Here is a 26,502-nt window from a genome sequence, read left to right as displayed (position 1 = left end):
CACCTGGTGGCACTGGCCACTCAGAGCAGTCCAGTGTGCCAGCAGCACCTCTGTTTCCAAGATGGCAGAGGTCTGGAGCACACTGGAGGAGCTCTGGACACCTCCCAGGGGAGGTGCAGGTCAGGGGAGTGGTCACTCCCCTTTCCTTTGTCCAGTTTCGCGCCAGAGCAGGGCTAAGGGGTCCCCTGAACCGGTGTAGACTGGCTTATGCAGAATTGGGCACATCTGTGCCCAACAAAGCATTTCCAGAGGCTGGGGGAGGCTACTCCTCCCCTGCCTTCACACCATTTTCCAAAGGGAGAGGGTGTGACACCCTCTCTCAGAGGAAGTTCTTTGTTCTGCCATCCTGGGCCAGGCCTGGCTGGACCCCAGGAGGGCAGATGCCTGTCTGAGGGGTTGGCAGCAGCAGCAGCTGCAGTGAAACCCCAGGAAGGGCAGTTTGGCAGTACCAGGGTCTGTGCTACAGACCACTGGGATCATGGGATTGTGCCAACTATGCTAGGATGGCATAGAGGGGGCAATTCCATGATCATAGACATGTTACATGGCCATATTCGGAGTTACCATGGTGAAGCTACATATAGGTAGTGACCTATATGTAGTGCACGCGTGTAATGGTGTCCCCGCACTCACAAAGTTCAGGGAATTGGCTCTGAACAATGTGGGGGCACCTTGGCTAGTGCCAGGGTGCCCTCACACTAAGTAACTTTGCACCTAACCTTTACCAGGTAAAGGTTAGACATATAGGTGACTTATAAGTTACTTAAGTGCAGTGTAAAATGGCTGTGAAATAACGTGGACATTATTTCACTCAGGCTGCAGTGGCAGGCCTGTGTAAAAATAGTCAGAGCTCCCTATGGGTGGCAAAAGAAATGCTGCAGCCCATAGGGATCTCCTGGAACCCCAATACCCTGGGTACCTCAGTACCATATACTAGGGAATTATAAGGGTGTTCCAGTAAGCCAATGTAAATTGGTAAAAATGGTCACTAGCCTGTTAGTGACAATTTGGAAAGAAATGAGAGAGCATAACCACTGAGGCTCTGATTAGCAGAGCCTCAGTGAGACAGTTAGTCACTACACAGGTAACACATTCAGGCACACTTATGAGCACTGGGGCCCTGGGTTACCAGGGTCCCAGTGACACATACAACTAAAACAACATATATACAGTGAAAAATGGGGGTAACATGCCAGGCAAGATGGTACTTTCCTACAGTTGCATTGGCTCGAAAAATTCCCTCATTATTTTAGCATCCCAATCTTTAGCAATCTGGCTTAGCTGCGCTATTATAGGAACATATGCAAAGGTAACATCATAATTTGAGTAAAAATACTGTATGTTAGTTTGACCATAAAATCTAGAAGTTACTATACTACATGTAATCCCGTATGTAAGAGGCATGTGGTGATAAGTCACCCCTTCCTTTACTGATGTCGGTATCTGTGTACACACATAACAATCTCTCGCATCCATAGTCTCAACATATTCTGTTAGCAAGCGATAGAAAACATTATACGAAAGTTCCTTCTTATCATGCAAGTGTCTCTCATCTAATTCTAGTCTTTTCAATGCGGTTAGTTCAGTGACAGTAACAGGAGCAAAAGTAGAAGCATCAATTTTCTCATTCTCACCCTTTCCATGCATTGCAAGCACTATTGCCATTATTATTAGTACACATGCAATTATCAAGCCTATACACGCATATTTACAATATTTCACTCTACTGTTTTGTGTAGCCATGATCTGTATAGAATCAGAGAGCTAGAAGCACCTATAAAGAAACTATTTAGCAATTCAGTTACAAAGCTGAACGAGCGCAATGTTCACACAGTTTTCTTCAAGAGGCCAGTCACTTATCGGTTAGCAGCATTTGTCTCAATTCGGCAATAACTCAGTCTTTTATCAGTTCAGCAAGTGTCTTATCCGGTTTAGCAATGTCTCAGCTGGTTGTATCACGTTAGATTGTAGCAAGCAATATCATTTATTACCCTTTCAATCGACAGAGTCCATAAAACTTTTCTTTTCTATTGGTATCTCTTCTTCTTCGTTCTCGAGGCTAAGAGATACAAATTCGTCAGTCCAATCGTCATTGACTACATATGCCCATTCTGGACCGGAATATCTCCTGTTTGGTATCCTTTTCCTTTTCAATTTTGCTTCTCTTTTCGATTCTGCCTCACTGGTACTTTCCTCTTTGGCCAAGTCTTTTCCTTCACTTGAGGATGGTACCACGACAGACACTTCCTTTCTTTTCTCTTTCACTTTTGGCCTTTCTCCGTCGTTCAAATTTTCTTTAGTTCTTAGTTTTATTGGTGATATACTTAGTCTCCTCTTTGTACCGTGTCCATTTGATGGACCTGCGATCTTTTCTGTGGAAGCTTGAACTGTTTCGTTCTGTTCTGCCTTGTCCCCTCCTTCTGGGGAATCAATCACGTTCTCTTTTTCTTTTTCTGTATCGTCTGCTTCTGGGAAAGCCCTCCTCTGATCAGGCTCTCCTGCCTTTTCACCTCTTTCGAGCCCTTCGTCACCGTTACTTTCTTTAGACTCTTTATCACTTTCAGCTGCTTCAGGCTCTTTGTCACCTTCAGCTGCTTCAGGCTCTTTGCTACCCTCAGCTGCTTCAGGTTCTTTGTCACCTTCAGCTGCTTCGTCGCTGTCTGAGGTTTCTCCTTGGTCTTCCCCAAGTGAGTCGGTTGCTTCGTCCTCAGAGAATATTTCTCTCTCTCCTGTTTCTGCCTGTTCGCTTTCAGTTCGGTTTTGCTCTGTCTCAGCGCTCAGCACTGTTTTATCAGGCACTGGCAGTTTCAGCGCTTCAACTTCCTCATCTGTGGGACACAACACTTTCTTTGTGTGACTGGCGTGAATCCAGTTGGGAAATCCTGCACACTTCACAGCGGTAGTTGTCGTCAGGATCACTTGGAAAGGGCCTTTCCAACGGGGTTCCAGACACGACTTCCTCACGTGCTTCTTTACCACGACCCAGTCACCTGCTTTCAGTGTGTGTCCTGGACCTTGAATCGGTGGCAAGGTGGTTGCTTCCACCTGGTGAGAGAAAGAGCGAACCACGTCAGCCAGACCTTTGCAGTAGTCTAACACCATATCATCTGTAATATTCAAAAGCGCGTTTGCGGGGACTGCAGGAAGTCTCATAGCCCTGCCCATGAGAATTTCGTGCGGAGACAATCCAGTCTTTCTGTCAGGGGTGTTTCTCATTGACATTAACACCAAAGGCAACGCGTCAGGCCATTTCAAATTTGTCCATGCACATATTTTCGCCATTCTTGATTTCAGTGTACCATTCATCTGCTCCACCAGTCCTGATGCTTCAGGACGATAGCTACAATGCAGTTTTTGCTCAATGTTCAGCGCTTCGCAAAGTAACTTTATCACCTCGTTATTGAAGTGACTTCCTCTATCTGATTCTAAAGAGATCGGGAATCCGAAACGTGGTATTAACTCCCTCAGCAATAGCTTTGCAACTGTAAGGCTGTCATTTCTACGTGTGGGGTATGCTTCAATCCAGTGACTAAAAATGCACACAATCACCAACACATACTTCAGACCTCCATGCACAGGCATCTCAATGAAGTCCATCTGCATCCTACTAAACGGGCCACTCGCCCTACCAATGTGGCTCGCGTTCACAACCGTTCCCTTCCCTGGGTTCATCTGCTGGCAAGTGACACATCGATGGCAAACTGCTTCTGCAGCTTGACGGAATCTGGGGTTAAACCAATCAGTTTTGAACAATCTTATCATGGCATCTCTCCCTAGGTGAGCCTGCCCAGGATAGAACCGCGCTAGCTGCGATAAGAGACTATTTGGCAAAACAAATTTTCCCTCATTTGAAACCCATAACTCATCTGGTCTCTTTATACATTGTGATTTAATCCAGGAATCTCTTTCATCCTCCCTGACGTTATTCTGTAATGCTTTTAGTTCATCTATTGTATCTACGACCTTCAAGGCAAATGCTTCAGCTGGTTCGAGTTCTGGTTCACTTATCGAATTCCATTCATCCCTGAGTAATATACAGTTCAAGGCACAAAATCTTGCGACTTGATCCGCATATGCATTTCCCAGAGAAACATAGTCCTGTCCTTTTGTATGAGCACTACACTTTACCACTGCAACTTCGGCTGGCATTTGAATGGCGTGTAACAATTCCCTTATTCTCTCCCCGTTTTTCACTGGGGATCCTGAAGAAGTCAGGAAACCTCTCTGTGACCATAGTTGTCCAAAGTCGTGCACAATTCCAAACCCGTACTGACTATCAGTGTAAATGGTGACTTTCATCAATGCAGACAGTTGACATGCTCTTGTAAGGGCTACAAGTTCTGCTACTTGTGCGGAATAGACTCCTTGAAGCCAGGACGCTTCCAAGACACCTGTTACAGTACATACAGCATATCCTGCTTTCAAAATTCCCATCCCATCTCTTAGACATGAACCATCAACGAAAACAATTTGGTCATTTTCATCAAGCTTAGTATCCTTAATGTCAGGTCGAGGTTTTGTGCAAAATTCAGTCACCTGAAGGCAGTCATGCTCGACGTCTTCAGCGTTCTCAATTTCAGCATTTTCACCGGGAAGCAAGGTTGCTGGATTCAACGTAGTGCACCTTTTCAGCTGCACATTCGGTGAGCCCAGAATTACCGTTTCATACCTTGTGAGTCTTGCTCCAGTCATGTGTTGCGTTTGGGAGCGGGTCAAAAGTATCTCAACTGAGTGAGGGACCATGACTGTTACTGGGTGTCCCATCACTATTCCTTCACTCTGAGTGAGGCTGATACCAACTGCTGCTACGGCGCACAAACACCCTGGAAGTGCTGCTGCGACCGGATCCAAAGTAGCTGAAAAATACGCTACTGGTCTGTTTATGCCACCATGGGCTTGGGTCAAGACAGACAAAGAACATGCATCACGTTCATGACAAAACAATGTGAAAGGCTTTGTGTAATCAGGCATACCTAAAGCTGGAGCCCTGCACATGCATTCTTTCAATTCAATAAAAGCATCCATCTCATCTCCTTTCAGCTCAATTTGATCCAAGGCATCCTTCTGGGTCAGTTTCAGTAAAGGCTTTGCTAGAGTTGAGAAGTTGGGAATCCACTGACGACAGTAGCTTACCATTCCCAAAAACTTCCTCACCTCCCTCCTTGTCTTTGGTGGACTCATTTGAAGTACACTTGTTATTCTTTCCTTCATTATTCTCCGCCACCCTTTCTCTATCTGGTGACCCAAGTATTTCACTTTCCTCTGACAGAACTGCAACTTGGAAGGAGACACCTTGTGTCCATTCCTTCCCAAATGGTTCAACAGAGCAATGGTATCGGCTGTGCAGCCACTTTCTGTCTTAGATGCGATCAGTAAGTCATCGATGTACTGTACTAGGGTTGACTCGAATGACAATTCTAACGCTTCCAAGTCTTTCTTTAGAATCTGATTGAATATTGACGGTGACTCAGAAAACCCTTGAGGAATTCGACACCAACTGTAAATTCTGTCTAAGAATTTGAAACAAAAGAGAAATTGGCTATCCTCATGAAGAGGCACCGAAAAGAATGCTTGTGACAAGTCGATGACTGAGAACCACTCAGCATCGCAAGGGACTTGAAACATTATCACAGCTGGATTTGGTACGACAGGGCAACATTTAATTATGATGTCATTTATTTTCCTCAAGTCCTGTACAATTCGGACCTTTCCACTCGGCTTTATTAGTCCCATGATTGGTGAATTACATGGACTGCTTAACACTTCTTTCAGTGCTCCCTGCTTTACAAATTCGTCAATGAGTTGGGCAACTTTCATGAGGGTGTCTTGTGCCATGTGGTATTGTGGGGTCTGGGGAAAGGTTGCATTGGGCTTTACAGTCACTTTCACTGGTTCCACTCCTTTCATCAATCCCACCTCTTTCCCTGTCATATCCCACACTTCCTTTCCGACTGTTTCCCGTAATTCAGCTGGAATATCTTCTTCAGTTATCATCGGGAAAAGACAAATCAGAGGATACTCTTCATCGACAGTTTCCATCTCATCCCCCTCTACACTGTCCTCTTCTTCCCCATCACTGCTCGTCTGAATTTTAATTCCCTCGTTCGAACACATAATCGAACATCCCAACTTGCACAATAGGTCTCTCCCTAACAGTGCTATCGGGCTTGAGTCACATACCACAAATTTATGTAACCCTTGATAGTTACCGATGCTGACTGGTACCGGATCTGTAATTGGGTTTGTCAGGTGCCTGTTTGCTACTCCCACCACTTGAACTGTTCTCCCTGAGAGTGGTAAATTTAGTACTTCAATGCTCTTAACAGTTGAATGTGTGGCTCCTGTGTCAACCAAGAATGAGACACGATGACCCATTACTCTTCCCTCCACGTACGGACCCTTTTGATCAACTTCCAAGGATGCTGCAAGCACACAATCTCCTTCCTCCCCTGAACTTTCACTCTCCCATACATTGTTTATTCCACTCTCACTGTGTAATGGGAACTGTTGTACGGTGCCATTTGTATTCATTACCTGACCCGAGACCTGTGGAGGAACCATCACTTGCTGCTGACTCATTGGTGCCAAAGGTATTTGCATTTGCTGATTAGGTACCATGGGTAACTGCTGTTGCATTGGCTGCATTTGCGTCATCTGCATACGGGGCATCTGCATCTGCTGCGGCTGCATAGGTTGTAATCCCTGCAACTGATTTATGGTCTGAAAATTTGGGTTTGGACCTCTCATTTTCGGTCCCCTCATTGTCTGAAATGCATTGACATCATTGTTTTGCTGACCAACACCTGCACCTTCCTGCACCACCATCGGGCACTCGCGTTTCCAATGACCGACAATTCCGCACACGTGACATGGCATCACCTTTTTCAATGCCTGCACACCATTCGGAGTCACAACAGTGTTCAAATCCGGACCATTATTTCCAAAACCTCCTCTGCCTCTCGCCTGTGGCTGAAACATCATATTTCCCTGCAACTGCAGCTGCGGTTGCGGTACCTGCTGTTGGAACCCTTGCAACCCTTGCAAACCTTGCAGACCTGTCTGAGCTGCTTTAAGTTGCATCATCATCACTTTCTCCTTCAACTTTTTCTGTTTCACTTCAATTTCGTCGCTACAGTATTTCGCATAATTCAACACCTCATCAATAGGTTTCGACTGCCAACAAATCAAATGCGACTTTATCATCTGACTTATTTCTGGTCTCAGCCCTTCCACAAATCTAAACACAAAATGAAGCATGTCCTTCGCCTCTATTGTTTCCGTGCCACTGTAGTTCTTGAACGCCTTCAACAACCTCTCATAGTAGCTATGAATCGACTCTTTAGCCTCTTGGGCAGTTCGATCGATCTTCTGCCAATCCACATTTTTCGCGGCAACCTTCGTCTTCAAATGCTCAATCACCTTATAGTACAGGCTCATCACCATAGGTGATGGTGCACCCGTATCCCTGTCTCTCTCTGGTTCACTTGTCGGCCAACCTACAGCTCTTTTGCAATCCTCCCACAAATCTGCCGGAACCACAATCTCAAAGAGAGTGTTCAGGTCTTCCCAAAGACATTTCGCAAGCTTCACAAACCTATCAGTCTGTTGATACCATTCAATCGGTTTCTCTCTCAGTTTGGGAAAATCATCCGTAAAAGACTGAATGTCGCTTCTGTGCCATGGTACATGTATTAATTTTCCCCCTGCTGTCTCCCTCATTGGTAACATGGTTACTGCATCACTACTCTGTGGTCTTTTCTCGTTGAGCTCTGGAACACTGTCTTTCCTCTTTTCCTTTCTCTTTACCCATCTGCTTTCCCATTTGTCTAAGCACCTCCACACTTGTGCACTCTGCAGCAATTCTCTAAGGTGCGCCTTCATGCCTGCTGACCTCATGTGTTCAAAATCCGTGGTCCCGAAATCCAACCTGTAGCTCCTGCTCAAGTGTTTCGTCTTGTCTATATCAACCCCGTTTTTGTCAGCTATTTCTTGCAAGCTTCTATGTACCTTGTTCACTTCTCTCGTAATCCTGGGACATAGATACCTCAGCTCTTCTTCCGAGTAGGACTCTAACCTATTCACACCCATAGTCCCTTCCACCAATTCTTGTGCTTCCATGTTCAACCTGACCCTATTCAGATAGTCTTCTCCCTTCCCACTGGCTGAGCTTTGTGTGGAATTCAGACTGTTGAACCACTGTGTCAGCTGTTGCGCATTCAACCCCATCAGTGTAGCATTCACATCGACTGCCATTGATGGTTGCGGCAACTTTTCAGTGTTCGATGATAGCGGTATCATCAGTGGGGGACTCGACCTCACCAGTGTTGACTGAGCACATATGGGACTAAACTCCATCAAGGACCCAGATCCATTTGGCAGGGCCGCTATCGGAGTTGTCTCTGGAGTGTTTTGAATGCACCTCCTTTCCATCCCGCTCTGCACCATTGAGCTTTGACGGCTCATACCTGGGTTAGGCTGAATGTACAAAGGTACCGGTGGACCTACAGTAATGGGTAGGGATATCGCATCTGCGTTCTGTCCATTCCCCATGTTCTGAGACATGTTCATTCCCACACTATGGGTCATCATTGCCGGCATGCCCATCTGACTCCCCGTCATCTGAGCATGTGCGGTTCCCCCCTGCATCTGTTTTTGAGGCATCAAAAACTGGGTTGATTCAGCTTGTGCCAATATTGGGTTGTGACCATTCTGTCCTCCCATTACGGTTGGATCTAGAATCATTCCCGTACTGTTGTCACTGCTGTAGTACCTTGGGACCTGCGGCTGATAATTTTCTACTGGTTTCAACATGGGCACATCTGGATATATTCTCCTAACCTGCGGTATCTGCGGGGTGAACAGTAAACTCGGGTCCTTAGATCCCGATGATGCTCCTGATCTCTGAGTTTCACTGTTCTGTACCGGTGCCGGAGGGGCAGAACTGGTACTTGGACCTTGTCCACTCTCTGCATAAGGTGGTGGACGGTCGTTCAGCAATTGCATGATTAACTCCTCATCCTCTAACTCCTCTTCTCTTCTCAACTTTTCCTCGTCCTCTCTATCCTTGGAACACCTCCTGTTTGTCTTACAGGTAGCTTTCTTACCTGTCTCCTCTTCTTCCTTAGTAATTGCGGGAAACAATTTTATCCCCTGCAATACATCTGACCTCCACACCTTCTGTGCATTATCCCACCTAGCGTCCGCTAGTGTCTTTTCTACCTTTCTTATCCTGGTCTCGAACTTATTTTGCTGTTGCTGTCTAGCCATCAGTTCCCAAATTGCTAGAGCCTCAAACTGTGCTGGCCTTGGAGGTACCTTCATGTCGTACATCGCAAATCTCAAATTCTCTAGGATCCTTATATTGAATGTCCCATGGATCGGGAACGCTACGCTCCCATGTTTCTCTGTCAGCTTGTGCCATTGCTTTAGCCAAAGGCACGGAGCTACCCCCTTTTCCTCCATTACAATGTAAGCTGGTGTGCCTTCGGGCGGCGTCTCCTCTCCTACGCTCGCTTTAATGTAAGACTCCCCCTTCATCGCACTCTTTAATGCTTTAAAAAATTTCATTTTCACGTCTTTTATTTCACAAAATTTGTAATCAATAAGTGACTTTAATTCCCGGAATACTCTTCGCTTGCCTTTCCCCTTCCAATCGAGCCCCACGGACTGCGTCCAATCCGTGCGCGACCCTTCTCTGCAACCAACCTATCCCAGCGCGGCTCCTAGTGACGTCACACTCACACACTCTGCGGCTGACAAAGCCTCGCGGCTAATCCTCCTTCACTCAGCTCCTCTCGTAACAACTTCTAGCATGTATCGCGAGCAACCAAAAAAATTATAATAAAACAGATCTGTCGGTTTACTACAGGAGGGTAACACAATCGCTTCAGGACCTTAGGGATTTTTCACTAGCCTCGGCAGTTATTCCATCTTTCTCGGTCCCCACTTTCGCAAGCAAATCTGACCCGCAGACCTACTCTCAACTTGTCAGTGATCTATTCTAGTGCACTTAGAATTTTGTCAAAGCCCGAAGTCGAAGTTTTCTTTCACTCCCTTAACACACGTACCGACTTGTTGACCACGCCCGATCAACCTACTAAACCGACCAGACCACAACATAAAACAAGTGTCTCATACACTTTTCAACATACTCCGGAGTCTCTTGACCTCGCAGGGCCCGTCTCAACAACAACAACCACGTGGACCTTTTTATGCACGAAGCGCCACATGCACATGAAGTTCGACGACTTCCCTACTCTCACACTCGGAGTCGCACCTCCGCTATTTCTATGAAGTTCGACGACTTCCCTATTCCTACACTCGGAGTCGCACCTCCGCTATTCTCTAAAATCCTCGCAACCTTTTCACACAATCTGCGGCAATAAGCTGTGCAAGCGCAAAATCCTAACTTCACTCATACCATCACTAGTACCGCCAATGCTGATCTCACACCTCCATTCTCTTCATTCGCAAGCTCCGAGATCCCGGGAAAGTCGCGGTGGACTTAGCCCATCATCATTTTCTCAGTCTGTTTTACCCAAGAAAAATCTAACTCAACACCATATACCTCTCGAGCGGGGTCCCAAAAGTCTAAACCGTTAATTCAACACCATGTATGTCTCGAGTGGGGTCCCAAAAGTCTAAACTGTCCTCTGCTACCATCTACTGATAGAGCGTTCGTACTAATAATTTACCCGTACTTGGACGCTCTTTAGGCCGATGAATCTTTTGGCTAAGTGGGACTCTCTTCACCCGAGACCAGTCAATTTAATGTAATCGATAATCAATAACGAACATAAGCAATGCTCTGATCAACATAACACTTAACAATTAATCCAGAATACATTTCGGCGAACCATGACCTTTCGGTCATGAATAACCACACCAGTTTATTCAATGTTAATGAATTTATTTCCCTATATTAACAAAGCTAGCACAATATAGATGTGTCTCAACACCAAATGATAAACGTAAATGAACATTAATAGCTGTCCATAACGGCGAAACAGGTGCAATCTATGCAGCATTTGAATAACAAGGCATTCGATAATAGCAATACAAATCACTAAAACTATTATCTGTAATGAGCTAATTGCATACATTTAGTCAGCATAACAAGGTCTCAAATTGCATCGTGCAACAAAAGGAATCCTCATCTAACCTCAAATTAGCATCGGCATGTGGGACTTCATGCAAAAACAATTTAGCAACATTAATTTAGAAAACTCCTAACTAAGGCTCTTATCAAAAATCAGCAGTTGGTTACCTAAAAGAAACACAATGCAATTGTACAATGTCCTTTCATATTTACCAATTTCAATCAACATTCAAGGAAGTCTTCGTCTCACAGGTACCGTTCCTCGATCAGCATGGGACGGGGCAAAGGGGCAGGGGTGGACGGGGCAGTTGCCTCACGGCGGCAAGATAAACTACTACTTCATGCAAAGGGATCAAAGTTAAAGTCTCTAGGGCAAGAATCATTTAAGTCTCTTTCTCTCGATTAGAGAAAGCATCAAAGTCTCTTTCAAAATGGCGTCGCAGCAAGGTGGGCCATATTAGCTGCAATGTCCTGCAAAATGGCGGGTAATGGCTGGTAACAGCAATAATGGCTGTAATGGCTGTAATGACCGGGTAATGGCTACTTTCTTCTTGTGCACCTGGTTTAAATAGACAACAGTTCAAATCCAGTAGGGTCTTCCATTGGAGGGTTCATAGGTTGGCTTCAAATTGTCCAATCAAAAACAACAGTTCTCAAACTTTTACTTAAGCATACATTATCCTTGGAGACGGGTACATAAGTTGCAACATTTTATACCAATTAACTCACTTTCAGAGCTTCCATTGTCCGCACCTGCAGATTGACCTTGGAGCAAAGAGAAAAATGCCAGGCTGGCATGAAACCTTAAGATAAGCATGTGAACGATCTCAGTGGAAAAGTACAGCTTCAAGCAAAAATACACGTTTATTAGCACATTGGAAAAATACGGGCATCTAAATCGTGAGACCAGGCAACTAGGCCGAAGCCTGCACTAAAGTTATGCTAAGCTTAAAACATTTCAAACAAGCAAATCATAGCACACGTTTACGATTATGTCGGATTAGTGCACTTCTAATACATCACGTTATATAAAGCACGCTTATAAATGTTGGCAAACTACTCTAAGGGCACATTTGTCCCCGTACAATCTTTATTCGTTCGATTAAAGTCACACTTGATTATTGCGGCACTACGTTTAAGCGCTAATAAATGTAAAACCTTCATTTCTGCGTCATCAATACTAGACATAGTGAAACAATAGATCAGAGAGCTAATAATGATTTAGTGTACGGAGGTGTCCTGGTGCTCTTGGAAACCAGAGAGTGTTTGTTTTGAGGATATGGGGCGTCTCGGAGCCCGACCAGGACCGCTGTGACGTTAGCGGCCTCACTCAGAGACTATTCTTGTGGAGTATCGTGTGTGTGTATATATATATATATATATATATATAATTCACATAAACACTCGGACTGCAGGAACACCACACAGCGGTCCCGGGTGGGCTCCGAGAGGCCCTAATAAATCCTCCAACTCTCCTCCAAATAACAGGAGACCCAGGACACCTCCAAGGTGCAAATCAATTTATTTCAGCACACAAATCCAACGCGTTTCGGCAGCAGCCTTACTCATGGATACATCATTGTTACAGTGCCCCAAGTTAAAAACCATGCAATCCTAGACATAAAAAACAGACAACATCTCAAATCCCCACCAAAAGACACAAAATGTGGCGGCCATCTTAAAGTGCATCTATAAATAAGTTTCACAGTAGTTAGTACCATAGTCCTATCAAAATACAACTCAAATTATTGTTCAAATCCATCAGAATCTTTAAATTAATGTGATATCATAATTCGCACAATAAATAGAGTAGAATTCAATTGCCAAAATACAAAAATTGTAAATAGATTAATTCATTGCATTATAAAAGTTTGTTAACTATGAATGTTTTCAAAATTTTAAAATTCAATATATCACTTAAATCCTGAACATTATTAACTATGCTTGAATTAATTACATATCATCCTATACCATCCAAATAGACCTGTACACCTACACAAAACTTTTGGGGGATCTCATATTATTGGGGAATCTCATATTGGTATATGGAGCTTCTCTACCCAAGTGGGTAGATAAACAAATTATTCTATTGTAGAAACCTTATAGACCCCAACACCTGTACCCTTCTACTAAGAATCAAATAGGATTCAAAAAATCACCCCTACTTCACATTCTGTATCAGATGACCACCCACCAAACAAAGTATCGATTACCCTAGATGGATGCTCAGCTCCTCACTCGAATTTAGCCCTACAGGTTCCAACGTTTCGAAGTCTATTATATATTTAGACTCTAAAACACGTAGCAATCTCTCTCTATCGCCTCCCCTTTTACTCATCCTTACTTGGTCTATAACTACAAACTTCAGCAGATTCTCATTGCCAAAATGATGGCTGAAGAAGTGCCTAGCTACTGGATAGTTTTTATCCTGATTTCTAATGGCTCGTCTGTGTTCTAGAACTCTTTTCTTTGCATTATGTATCGTGCTGCCCACATACAATTTTTCACATGGGCATATCAGACAGTACACACAGTAAGATGTATTGCAATTGTAATTACCTCTAATTACAAAGCTGTCTAACCTTCCTGGAACATATAATATCCTGCAACTATTGCTGGTCTTGCAGGCTTTACACTTCATACAACAGAAGAAACCTTCCATTCCCGTATTCTGTATCCGTCCTACTGATGTTATCTCGTTGCGACACAAATTGTCCTTGAGAGATCTATTTCTCCTAAAGGTTATTTGGGGATTATCACTGATCCAGTCTGCCAAAACAGGGTCCGTCTGCAAGATATGCCAACTCTTACTAAGTAGTGAGCGTATTTTGTGCGACTGATTACTATAGGTTGTAATGAATCTAATGGACTCACTTTCCTTCTCTTGCCTTCTGTTAGTTCCATACAAAACATCATCTCTACTTAATGTCACCACTTTGCGTTTGGCTTGATCGATCACTTTAGCCCCATAGCCTCTGTTCCTGAACCTTTCACACATCACATTACACTCTTGGTGAAAATCAGCTTCTTCGCTACAGTTCCTCCGGGCTCTCAACAATTCTCCAAACGGAATACTCCGTATTAGAGTCCCCGGATGTGCACTGTGAGCACTTAGTAGACTATTACCGGCTGTTGCCTTCCTATACAATTTGGACACTAATCTACTGCCCTTCACAGAAATTTCCACATCGAGGAACTCTATACACTTTGAATCCAAATGCTCAGTAAATCTTAGGTTGCACTCATTGGTGTTCAGATCTCGCACAAATTGCATAGCTGCTTCTTCATTACCCCTCCAAATTACAAAAATGTCATCAATAAAACGACACCACAAGACCACATTGGTATCGAATTGGGTAATTTCTTCTGACACCTGTTCCTCCCACCAGCCCATAAACAAATTTGCATAGCTTGGGGCAAAACAGGTGCCCATAGCTGTCCCTTGAAGCTGTTTGTATAGTTGACCATCAAAGATGAATACATTGTTCTTAAGACAGAACTCTATCATAGTGCATAGCATTTCCGAATGGAAGAAAAAAGACAATGACCTTGCTCTGAGAAAGTGTCTAATAGCTCTCACCCCCAAGCCATGATCTATGCTCGTATACAGACTAGTCACATCTAGGGTTAACAGTAAGAAGTCATCTTCCCATACAATATCCTCAATGATTTTTAAAAAATGTGTGGTGTCTTTAACATAAGAGGGTATTGACTCCACAAAAGGACGTAGGAAGAAGTCAATATATTTTGATGTACTTTCCAGGAGCGATTCCATAGCCGAAACATTTTGTGTCTTTTGGTGGGGATTTGAGATGTTGTCTGTTTTTTATGTCTAGGATTGCATGGTTTTTAACTTGGGGCACTGTAACAATGATGTATCCATGAGTAAGGCTGCTGCCGAAACGCGTTGGATTTGTGTGCTGAAATAAATTGATTTGCACCTTGGAGGTGTCCTGGGTCTCCTGTTATTTGGAGGAGAGTTGGAGGATATATATATATATATATATAATTGTGAAAAGCTGGGTATTGGGTATGTGCCCGGTGCTGATACTCATATGCGTTGATACCCCATCAGCATAGTTATAGGTTATAGTAATTCTCATTCATCTGAGAAAACAGACAGTTCTGTAATAAAAGTTCAAAGTCATCCGTTTTGTATCAAGATCTCTTGACCCATGTGAGGTGCGAGGCACCACGATCATCAGTCAGTGCTGTGGTTAAATCTCTATAGTTAATGAACACTCTTTGCAGTACGTATAGCTCACAACAGATGTATTTCTTCCTGGAAGTATTTATGGGCTTCATCTAGTGCTATGTCCAACATTTTGGTTACTTCAGAGCGCTCGTGGGCCTGGGGCATTTCCAAAGAAGTGCCAGCACGGGCTGCGGTAGTGCTAGCTCTTAACAGCACACTATGCTCAAGACATGTTACTACAAAATCAGGCTTGTTGTCTTCCTGGGCTCCTCGAGGCCATGTTCTCCTGAAAAATCTCTGCAGAATGCACAGATAAAATGGCAGGTCCTGGTATTGGAGGTGAAAACAAAACTTGCTGCATCATTAAGTGACAGGCCCCTGTTTAAGAGCTCCCACACGTCCACGTGTTTGCAGACCCAAACGACTACAAGTTAGCACACCTGTGGTGACTTCTGTCCTCATGGTTTATAATGTGTTTTCACAAATGAACTGGAATATGTACTCTTTCCTAGTGATACAAAAACTCCACGGACCACGTGACTGAACTTCAGAAGGATGAGTTGAGCCTCAGTGACAGCTAGCTATACAATGATTACAGCAGTGAACGCTTAACCCGCTGTGCTACTCTTGCATGGATTCACATTGTTATTTGTGTTAGCAATGCTGAAGCATGTTTCCAGTAATGTCCCAGCCTACTGACACACCAGAAGCATCTTCTCATTCTCACAGCCATTGCCCTGTGCATGTCATACTTCTGACTGCATGTGGAACTATTATGACTTTCAATTTCATAACGTGCTGCTCTGTGGGTCCTCCGTACATCTAAGGTTATCTTGGGCCAATTTCTTCATTTTAATACTATGCGCCTCAATATATAGCTGCTCCCTTGCACGTTATATTGTACATTTATCCCAAGTCTCACTGCTGATTGTATGCGATCTACTTGAATTAGCCTAAGACTCGCATGTAATATAATAAATATGTGGTGTCTTTGCTAAAATTATTGTTAAAAATGGGGTCTCTGGTTGGCAGTCAGTTTGCACTTTGTCCAACCAGGGACACTCACTCTATTCAGGGCAATAGAGATACACACTTAAAATAACCCTTGCCCCCCCCCCCCCCCCTTGCTAGTTTGGCACAACCGGTCAGGCTTATCTCAAAGGCAATGTGTAAAGTATTTGTAACAACACACACGCACACAGTAATACAGTGAAAACACTACAAGATGGACACCACACTAGTGTAGAAAAATAGGCAATATTTATTTAAATATAAGAAGACAAAAACGGCACAATCCAACATACACAACTAAAGTTATGAATTTTTAAAATAATAGAATATTACTAGAAAACAATTGAAACGTTGTTAAACAGAGTACCTGGTTTTTGTAAAAAATAAAGCAGCACAGGCGAGTGTGCGCTGGAAAAGTCAGTGATGCCTCAATTACTCGCAAGTGAGTCTGTGCGTTGTTTCTTCTCTGGTCGGGCAGGCGATGTGTAGTTTTTCTCTCCCGCAAGAGAGTGACGCATTGATTTCTGGACGGGGCACCTCGAATCCATGCAGGTTCACTTTCATTTTGATGCCCAGCGATGATGAGTGCGAAATCCAGACTCACGGTGATGGAAAACCACGCTGCATGGTTGTTGCACCATTTTCAGCAGCTGTAAGCGTGTGTTGCGTCGTCTCTCCAGCCGCGAGGCAGGTGATGTGTCGATTTCCCAGCCGTGATACAGGTGGTGCGTCGATTTCTCAGCCACGATGTAGGTGGTGTGTCATTTTTACAGCCGTGTTGTAGGTGGTATTTCAAAATTTTCCCTGCACAGCTCCTGTGCATACATTTTCACCTTGGTTCTACCAGTTTCATATTCCAAGGGCCCAGGGACTGGATAGGGCACCACTTGGCAGGGCAGGAGTCTCAGCAGAGGGTCCACATACTGGCAGAGAAAGTCTTTGATGGCATTGAGACTTCAAAACAAGAGGCGAGCTCAGTCCAAGCCTGGGAGACACTTTACAAGCAGCAATATACTACAAAGTCCAGTCTTTGTCCTCTTTTAGGTAGAAGCAGCAACTAAAGGCCAACCCAGCAAAGCACAGTTACAGACAAAGGGGCAGTACTCCTCCTCCAGTTCTTCATCTCTTCACCTTGACAGAGGTTCTTCTAGGTTCCAGAAGTAATCTAAAAATCTGGGGTTTTGGATCCACTACTCATACCCCTTTCTTCCTTTGAAGTTGGCAAACTTCTAAGGAAAGTCTCTGTTGTAAAGAAAACAGCCGACACGTGTTTCGTCACCAGGTTACAGATGAATTAACAGACTCCAATTTTCAAGGATTTAAGTAAATATATGCAAATTGTGGCGACGCCACTCACAGACAGTTTAGACGTTAGACCAGTAGCAGACTTACCATGGTCTCTGGACTCCGATATCATCCATGCCACAATTTGCATATTTTCTTACATCCTTGAAAATTGGAGTCTGTTAATACATCTGTAACCTCTATATCTTATAAGCCTTGAAAAAGTCAATGGTGACGAAACACGTGTCGGCTGTTTTCTTTACAACCATGAAAATTGTTTTGGCTTTCAACCTACTTACCTAGTGTATTTCATTGGATCAGGGGCCTTGTTTCCTGATACATCACAAAGGAATAAATGGATTTCACTACGATCCTGTGATGTGCCGTGGTTTTCTTCATTTCATGCACTTAAAAGTTATTTAAAGGCAGCCCCCATGTTAATCTATGAGAGGAATAGGCCTTGCAACAGTGAAGAACGAATTTGACAGTATTTCACTGTTAGGCATGTAAAAACATACCAGCACATGTCCTACCTTTAACATACACTGTGCCCTGCCTATGGGGCTACCTAAGGGCTACCTTAGGGGTACCTGACATGAATAAAAAGGGAAGGTTTGGACCTGGCAAGTGGGAACACTTGCCAGTCGAATTGGCAGTTTAAAAACTGCACACACAGACACTGCAATGGCAGGTCTGAGCCATGTTTACAGCGCTACTCATGTGAGTGGCACAATCATTGCTGCAGGCCCACTAGTAGCATTTGATTTACAGGCACTGGACACCTCTAGTGAACTTTTATAGGGACTGACTAGCAAATCAAACATCCCAATCATGGAAAAGCCAATTACACCTATAATTTACACAGGGAGCCCTTGCGCTTTAGCACCGGACAGTAGTGGTAACATGCCCAGAGTACCCAAACCAGCAAAAACAAAGTCAGCACACAGTCAGAACATAGGAAGCAGGGGCAAAAAAGACAGGGGAGACCACACCATGGATGCTGGGTCTAAAATGTGTCCCTCACAGCTGAAAGTGGGGAAAACTACCCACAATCATGGGAGTTCTCATCACTACAGGGGAAGAATCTGGACAGAGCATCAGCATTGGCCTGTTCTGTTCCAGGGCTGTGTTCCACTGTAAATTCCATTCCCTGTAGGGAGATGGACCATCTCAACAGTTATTAGTTCTCACGCCTCATCTGCATTAACCATCTGAGGGGCCTGTGGTCTGTCTGAACCCAGAAGTGAGTCCCAAACAAGTACGGTCTTAGCTTCTTCAGCGCCCAGACCACAGCAAAAGCTTCTCGCTCAAGTGCACTCCACCTACGTTCCCAGGGAAGAAAGCTTCTACTAATGAAGGCTAATGGCTGTTCTCAGCCCTCTCATTTAGCTGTGCAAGTACCACTCCCGCACCATCCTCTGAAGCATCAGTCTGCATGACAAACTCCTTGGAGTAATCAGACGCCTTCAGCAGGGGTGCCGTGCACATGGCTGCCTTCAGGGCATCAAAAGCTGTCTGGCAAGCCTCAGTCTAGATCACCTCTTTGGGTTGCTTTTTGGAGGTTAACTCAGTCAAGGGAGCAACAATAGTGCTATACCCCTTGTCAAACCTCCTATAGTATCATGTGAGACCTAAAAAGGCTCTCACCTCTGTCTGGGTCTTGGGAGGCTCCCAAGCCAGAATGGTGTCAATCTTTGGCTGCAGGGGTGTCACCTGGCCAATCCCCACCTTGTGTCCCAAGTACACCAAAGAACCCTGTCCCATTTGGCACTTACTTTTGTTAATAGGAAAGTCTGCCTTCTGGAGAACCTCCAACACTTTTCACAGGTGCAGCAAGTGCTCCTCCCAGCTCGAGATAACACAGAAATGTCATCCAGGTAGGCTGCACTGAAGTCTTCCAACACAGCCAAAACCTGGTTAACCGACCTCTGAAAGGTGGCAGGGGAATTTTCATCCCAAAGGGCATCACACTGAACTGATAGTGCCCATCTGGAGTGGAAAATAAATGCAGACCTCTCCTTGGCCCCTTCAGGTAGAGCAATCTGCCAATACCCAGACGTTAGATCAAATGTGCTGAGAAACTTAGCAGCTCCCAATCGATCAATAAGCTCATCAACTAGGGTGATGGGGTGCGCATCAGTCTTCGTGACAGAGTTGAGTTCACGGTAGTCCACATGGAACCTGAGTTCTGGAGTGGCACTGGGTGCAGCAGCCTTTGTGACCAAGACCACTAGACTGGCCCAAGGGCTACTGGAGAACTCAATAACCCCTAATACTAACACTTTGGAAACCTCATCCTTAATGTTAGCCCTTACCTAGTCAGTCACCCTGTACATCTTGTGTTTTAAAGGTGGACCGTCCCCAGTGTCCACATCATGTGTACACAATTGAGTGACCCCTGGGATCAAGGAGAACAAGGAGGCAAACTGTCCCAACCTCTAGCAACAGTCCCTCTGCTGCTCTGGGGGTCAGTGAAGGGGAGAGGTTCACATCCTTCACAGACCTGTCCTTCTCCTGAGCAGACAGGAGGTCAGGAAGAGACTCACTCTCTTCCTCCACTTCCTCCACTGTGAGAAAGCAGCCTCTTTCTAGCATGGCTACCCCCATTTTTGGCCTGTTTGTCAGTGTGTTTGGGCTGTCTCACTTCACTAGGATCCTGCTAGTCAGGACCCCAGTGGTTATGGTTTGTGCCCTACTAGTGAGCATGTTTCACTATTGTTGTCAGTATGCTTGACTGTCTCACTGGAGTCATCATCATCATCATCATCAAAGATACTTTATTCGATTGAATTTAACAATCATAAAAGCAGTTGTACATAAAACAATATTCAAGAAAAAAGCAGATACAAAACATATATAAATATAAATATAAATACGACCATGTAAGAGAATAAAAGAGTTAAAAGGGATCAATTAACAATTTAGTTAAAACAAGAAGGATACTCTCTGATATAACGCTTAAGAAATCTCTCTCATTTGCCTCAAGGTGTAATCTGGTCTTAATCACTGAGCACAGGAATAAGGCTAATCCATTACAAACCATGATAGATGGGAGAGACAAAAGATACAGAAAAGCGGGCGACATTGTTTAAAATGCATTGATTTTAAAAATGGTATCACAAACGTTTTCCTCGAGGTTGAATAAAATTTACAAAAAAGAAGTGTATACATTGTGTTTTGGTCAGAGACTGTGTCGCAAGGGCATTTTTCTAATTGTGGAGACCAATCATTAATCGGGGAAAACTGACAAGGCGATGAAAGGACTCTAGTCTTAAACGCGTAAGGACAAACCGGTGTCTTGGGTTCAAAACGTTACATAGGTATGGTTCCATACCGTTTGTTTGCTGTATCATACAATTTCTCCTAGCACTATGTTTATTTGCTTCTATATCCCATCTCGATTCGGCCAGGTGGGTGAGGCAAATATTTTTCAGGTCTTTCCTGGAGATTGTTTTCATTTTGTCTGGGGTAAAATACAGCTCAGGGTGACCCAGCTCGACACAAAAATTCTTTATATAGTTTAACCATGGGATTTTGAGCGAGTGAGTGAGTGCTAGAGCGTCTGCTATAATGGCCCTGTTCCACCTCGCAGAATCAGAGGTCCATACTTTATGCCAAAGTAAAATTGGTTGGACGCGAATAAGATCTGTGAGATATGTTACACCCATTTCTGAGTGGCATACTAATGTTGAGGTTGATTTCGGGACGCTTAAGACTGTCTTCAGAAGAGCATTTTCAGCTAGCTGTAAGGTGTTGCAGTCTGGATGACCCCAAAGTCCTGCCCCGTACAATGCAACTGCAACGTTTTTCACGTTGTAAAGAGTCATCATATCTTTAGGAGTTACTCTCCCAAACTTTTTAGAGAAGTTTTTTATCGCCATAACGTTTTTTGCAGTTTCCTCGCTTTTATAGCTTGTACCCATGTACCTTTGTTATCGAACGTGATACCTAGGTACGAGAATGTCCCTGTATTGGCTAATTTCTCGTCTTTTAACACGATGTGACAGTTATTTGTGCGACTTCTGCAGTATGTCATTGAAAATGTTTTAGTGTGATTAATTCTAAGACTCAGGGTATCTATGCAATTATCAAAGGTTGTTGTTAATCGTTGCAAGGCCACTGGGGTACGAGCCATCAAAACGGCATCCACCGCATACAGAAGCGCCAGGATCTTTCGAGGGCCTACTTGTGGGAGATCGCTGCAGGCATCGGATAGGGTCCCCTCTAACCTATTAATATATAAGGCGAACAATAAGGGAGCTAGCACGCAGCCTTGACGCACCCCTCGTTCAATGGAGAAAGATGGGGTGCATTAACCGTGGAGCCCGTAAGGAACTCTAGCGTTTGCTCCGGCGTACAGTTCCCTAATGAAGTGAACAATGGTAGTATCAACCCCCATGTCCCAAAAAATAGACCACAATTTTGAATGCACCACGCAGTCAAATGCGGAGGTCAGGTCGACAAACACGAGATATAGGGCTTCGGCCTTGGCCCTTGTGTATTTACCAAGTATGATCTCTAAGTTAAGAGCCTGTTCCGTCATCCCTATCCCAGCCCTAAACCCATATTGTAAGTCAGAGAGGATATGGTTTTCTTCTGTCCATTCTTGCAGTCTATTTAGAACAATGCTTCCCGCAATCTTTGCAAATGTATCGAGCAAAGAAATTGGGCGATAACATGCAGGATTTTGGCGATCTCCCTTTTTATAGATTGGAATAATTATAGACTCAGCCCAGGTCGAGATGAGAGCTGGAGAACAGCAGGTGCGTAGCACCGGCGTCAATAGTGGGCCCCAGAGTGACACTGTAGTTTTATAAATATCATCTGGGACTCCATCTGGGCCTGGGGCTTTTCCGCTTCTACTTGCATTAATGGCGTCAATAACCTCATTTAAACTAAATGGTGAGATGGTAGCGTGAGAGTCTAGTCTAGGGAGATTTGATTCCAATGCCAGATTTTCTGAGGAATATATGGCAGAAAATAAAGCAACCCAATCCTCTTCCGTGGTGGCAATTTCAATTTTTGGTGACTTTCCATCACATAGGAGGGGGGAATTCACAATTTTCCAGAACTTAACATTATCATTCTGGAGGCTTGCATCGTAAAGGGATTGCCATGCCTCATTTTTAAGGTTCTGTTTTCTTTTCTTTATGGCATTTTTGTACTCCTTCCTCTTTAAGCTTATTTCACGTTTATCAGGGTTTTGTAGATGTAAATAGCATTTTAAGTTCTTGCAGGCTTGTGTGCATTCAGCGTCAAACCAACCTTTCTCCTCCTGCGGTCTCGGTTTGCTAGAGATTACTTTAAGGGACTGTTTTATTCCAGCGGTAATTGCGGTAAAGGCTTTAATACAATCTCGAGGACTCGTGTTATCTGAGAGGCAGATGTTAAATTCTTTAGAATAATCACTCATTAGTCGTTTCATAAAACCTATGGGTTCAATCTCTGACCACCGGATTGTGTAGCCATTTCTTGCTCCCAATTCGATGTTTTCTACTACCTCTTCCAGTTCCCTATATTTGGGAGTATGTTTAGGAAGTGTGAGGCCTAAGATTTGAGGATTATGGTCGCTGAGAATAGTATCTTGAATATTATAATCAGATACATGAGAAATAAGGTTGTTGGAAAGTAAAATAAAGTCAATTATCGTATTGGCATGCCTACCATTAAAAGTGGGTTTCAATTGTTGTCTATCGTAGGTCAGACTATTGCACAGGATGAGGTAAAAACTAAATAAGGCTTCAGGGACTTGAGGGCAGAGACCCTCAATCGTTTGAGGACACAGATGTGTATTAAAATCGCCACCCCACACGATGTAAGACTGTTTATTTGAAGAGTTGCAAGCTCGATCTAGATCTTCCTGTAAGGAGTTAAGTACTGATCGAAAGTCTTGATGAGGTACGTTATTATAGAAATTAATGACCACCAATTGTGCAGCATTTTTTAAATCACAAGTAATCACTTGATAAAACGTATTGGAAGTTAAAACAATGTCCTTGATTATATCACACTTGTTAGAAATGAAGGTGCATAGGCCACCCTTAGTCCTGCCCCGTACAGAAGGAGTAGCAGGAGTATGTAGTGTCCTGTAGCCATTTATGTGAATCGGATTCATGGACCAAGTCTCTTGAAAACACACCCAGGGAAAACTCTGAATATATTCTGACCAAACCTAATTCTCCAATTTAGATCGAAGGCCTACCACGTTCCAAAATAAAAGTGAAAAATGCTCTCTATACATTTTTGTGGCCTGCCCCATGGGGAGCTTGTCCGTTGCCTGGATTCTCCCTGGAAAGGTGTTGCTTTCTTTACATGCAAAAGAAGTCAATACACAGGTGGGCAATTTTTTTGACAAGGTACTTGAAAGCGATTCGTCTTTGGCAGATTGACTAAGGGAAGGTTCCATCTCCAGCCATTCTTCTCCGGGATCTGCTGCCAGGCTGTCGACACCCAGTTGGACTGGGACTAATGCTTCTGTAGGATACATGGACCTGAGGAATTCCTTATCAGGGGATAATCAATCTGTATCTTCCAGGCTGAGCTCCCGGAATCTATTCACAGTAGGGATCATGTATTGGGTCTCAGGCCTACTTATCTCTTCTCCAAAGTGAAGGCCAGGCCCATCATGGCCTATAGTACTCGTGTAAAAGAAACCCAAAGGAAGCAGGGCAATGCCATGATCAGTAATCCGCTGTGGGCTTAAATTTCTTAGAATATCTTCGACCAGTGTAGGTGTTTTAAATGAGAGAACTACACAATCACCCCTAAATATTTTGTGGTTTCTACCCACCCATTTCACCCTTCTAACCATCTTAATGTCTTCAAAGAGTTTTTTTGTCAAGCCAGGTTTCAAACAGGTTGCAATCCAATTCAGAGACTTGTTCCTCAAGGCTGCCCATGATTCCCCCTGTTCTCCAGGTAGGGTGGGGATGTTGGCGAGGACTTCCACATAGGGGGTTGCCACAGGCGGGAGATCAAGTGTGCCTCTCCCTATTGGAGAAGTGCCCTGGTGAGGTTTGGCAATATTTACATGTTCCCCACTATTTAGCGCCTTTTTATGAGGTTGGGAATGATTAATTCTATTGAGTAAGACATAGGAGTCAGCTTGTCTTTGGGTGATCTGGGGAATAGGTGGTAAGATCTGATGCGTCATAGGGGAGCTAGCGTTAGGGTCAGTGTCGCCAGAATACTGGATAGTTGAAGCCAGTGGATTTATAGATTGTGCCTTCAATGAGTTGAGCAGATAATCCATTTTTCCCTCCAATTGAGTTCGGCGTTTTATTACTTGATTAAAGCATGAGCTAACTAAATTTTCTAAAGCAGTCGTCGACTCTGCAACACTAGTTTTCCCTTTCACCGTATGAAATTTATTCTTATGATCAGGTTTTACATTTTGGGAGCCGATTTGTGCGTTTTGCGTAGGTGCGTTGGATTGGGCTTCCAAATAGCCAGGTCTGATATTAGCAAATGGCTCTTGTCTAGGTGCTTTGTCCTTCTTTGCTATTTGGGGTTTCCTTTTGCGTTTTGGTGAAGGTGGGTGCTCGTCAGCATCTGAGATAGAATCAATTGTGTCTTGAATGCATCCATTTATTCTTCTAATCTGAGTTCCACTTTCCACAGGCTTTGCCGGGTTATCAGGAGTTATTGCTAGTGAGGGGGAATTGAGAGGAACTAGTGACCTATTCTGGGTAAGTATTTTTCCTTCAACATTAGTAATCTGTTTGTCAATTTTCCCCATGGCTCCTGAAATGAATTTCAATATTGACGTATGATTTTTTTGGGAGGAAATATCATTTACGCTAGATTGTTTCCTTTTTCCCATTGTTACTGACTGCTTTGGGCAGAAGAGTTCTATAATAATTGCCTACGGGGTAAGATTTATTTTGAAAGGTATGGTAGCTGGTGTTTATGAAGAAGTGGAGACAAGGAAGGGTAAATAGATTTTTTCACAGTATTTGGAGATTTTTTAACTGAAGGACAGAGGTACAGGCTATGAAAGGACAATCACAGGGAGTCGAGAGAGAAGGATGCAGTACCTGTTTGGAGACCTAGGAACCAGATCCTGAGATCACGAGGAAGTTCTCAGGGGGGTGGCCCAGCCCAGCCTCTGCCGGCCGCTGACGGGCGCAGGACGGGCCCGTCCTTGGCCCGGGCTTTGCCGGGGCACCGCCCGCGCGCGTCCCGCGAGGCGGGAGCGCTTTTAAAGATTTAAAGGGCTCCTGCCCTTTGACAGGATGCCAGTGCCTCCTCCTTAACCCAGGTGCCGTAGTGCACGTACCGCGAGGCGGGAGCGCTTTCAAGGATTTAAAGGGCTCCTGCCCTTTGACAAGATGCCGGTGCGTCCTCCTTGCCCCAGGTGCCGTTATGCTAATCAGAACTCCAGTGCTTATGCTCTCTATGGTTCCAAATTTGTACTTACATACTGGTAACCCAGTATTCCACTCCAATTTGGCACACTGGACGCCCTTTATAAGTCCCTAGTATATGGTACCTAGGTACCCAGGGCATTGGGGTTCCAGGAGATCCATATGGGCTGAAGAATTTCTTTTGCCACCCATAGGGAGCCCATGCAAATACTTCAGGACTGCCATTGCAGCCCAGGTGAAATAGTGCACCAGGTCACTTATAAGTCACCTAGATGTCAGGCCTTCAGACCCTGAAGGGAGGGTGCAAAGTAGCTGCGTGTGAGGGCATCCCTGCACTAGCAGAAATGCCTCCACGTCATGCAAGCCCATTTTCCTAGACTTCATGAGTGCGGAGACGCCATTATAATTGTGCACTTTACAAAGGTCAATACCTATATACAGCTTCACAATGGTAACCCTGAATATGGCCATGTAAGGTGTCTAACAGCTGGAAATTGTACCCCAATAGTGATTCCAGTATTGGTTGCACAATCCCATGCAGTCTGGTG

This window comes from Pleurodeles waltl, chromosome 10 (assembly GCF_031143425.1).
Source record: "Pleurodeles waltl isolate 20211129_DDA chromosome 10, aPleWal1.hap1.20221129, whole genome shotgun sequence".
In the NCBI taxonomy this organism is placed as follows: Eukaryota; Metazoa; Chordata; class Amphibia; order Caudata; family Salamandridae; genus Pleurodeles; species Pleurodeles waltl.
The sequence above is the reverse complement of the archived record's forward strand: the minus strand, read 5'-3'. Positions refer to the sequence as shown.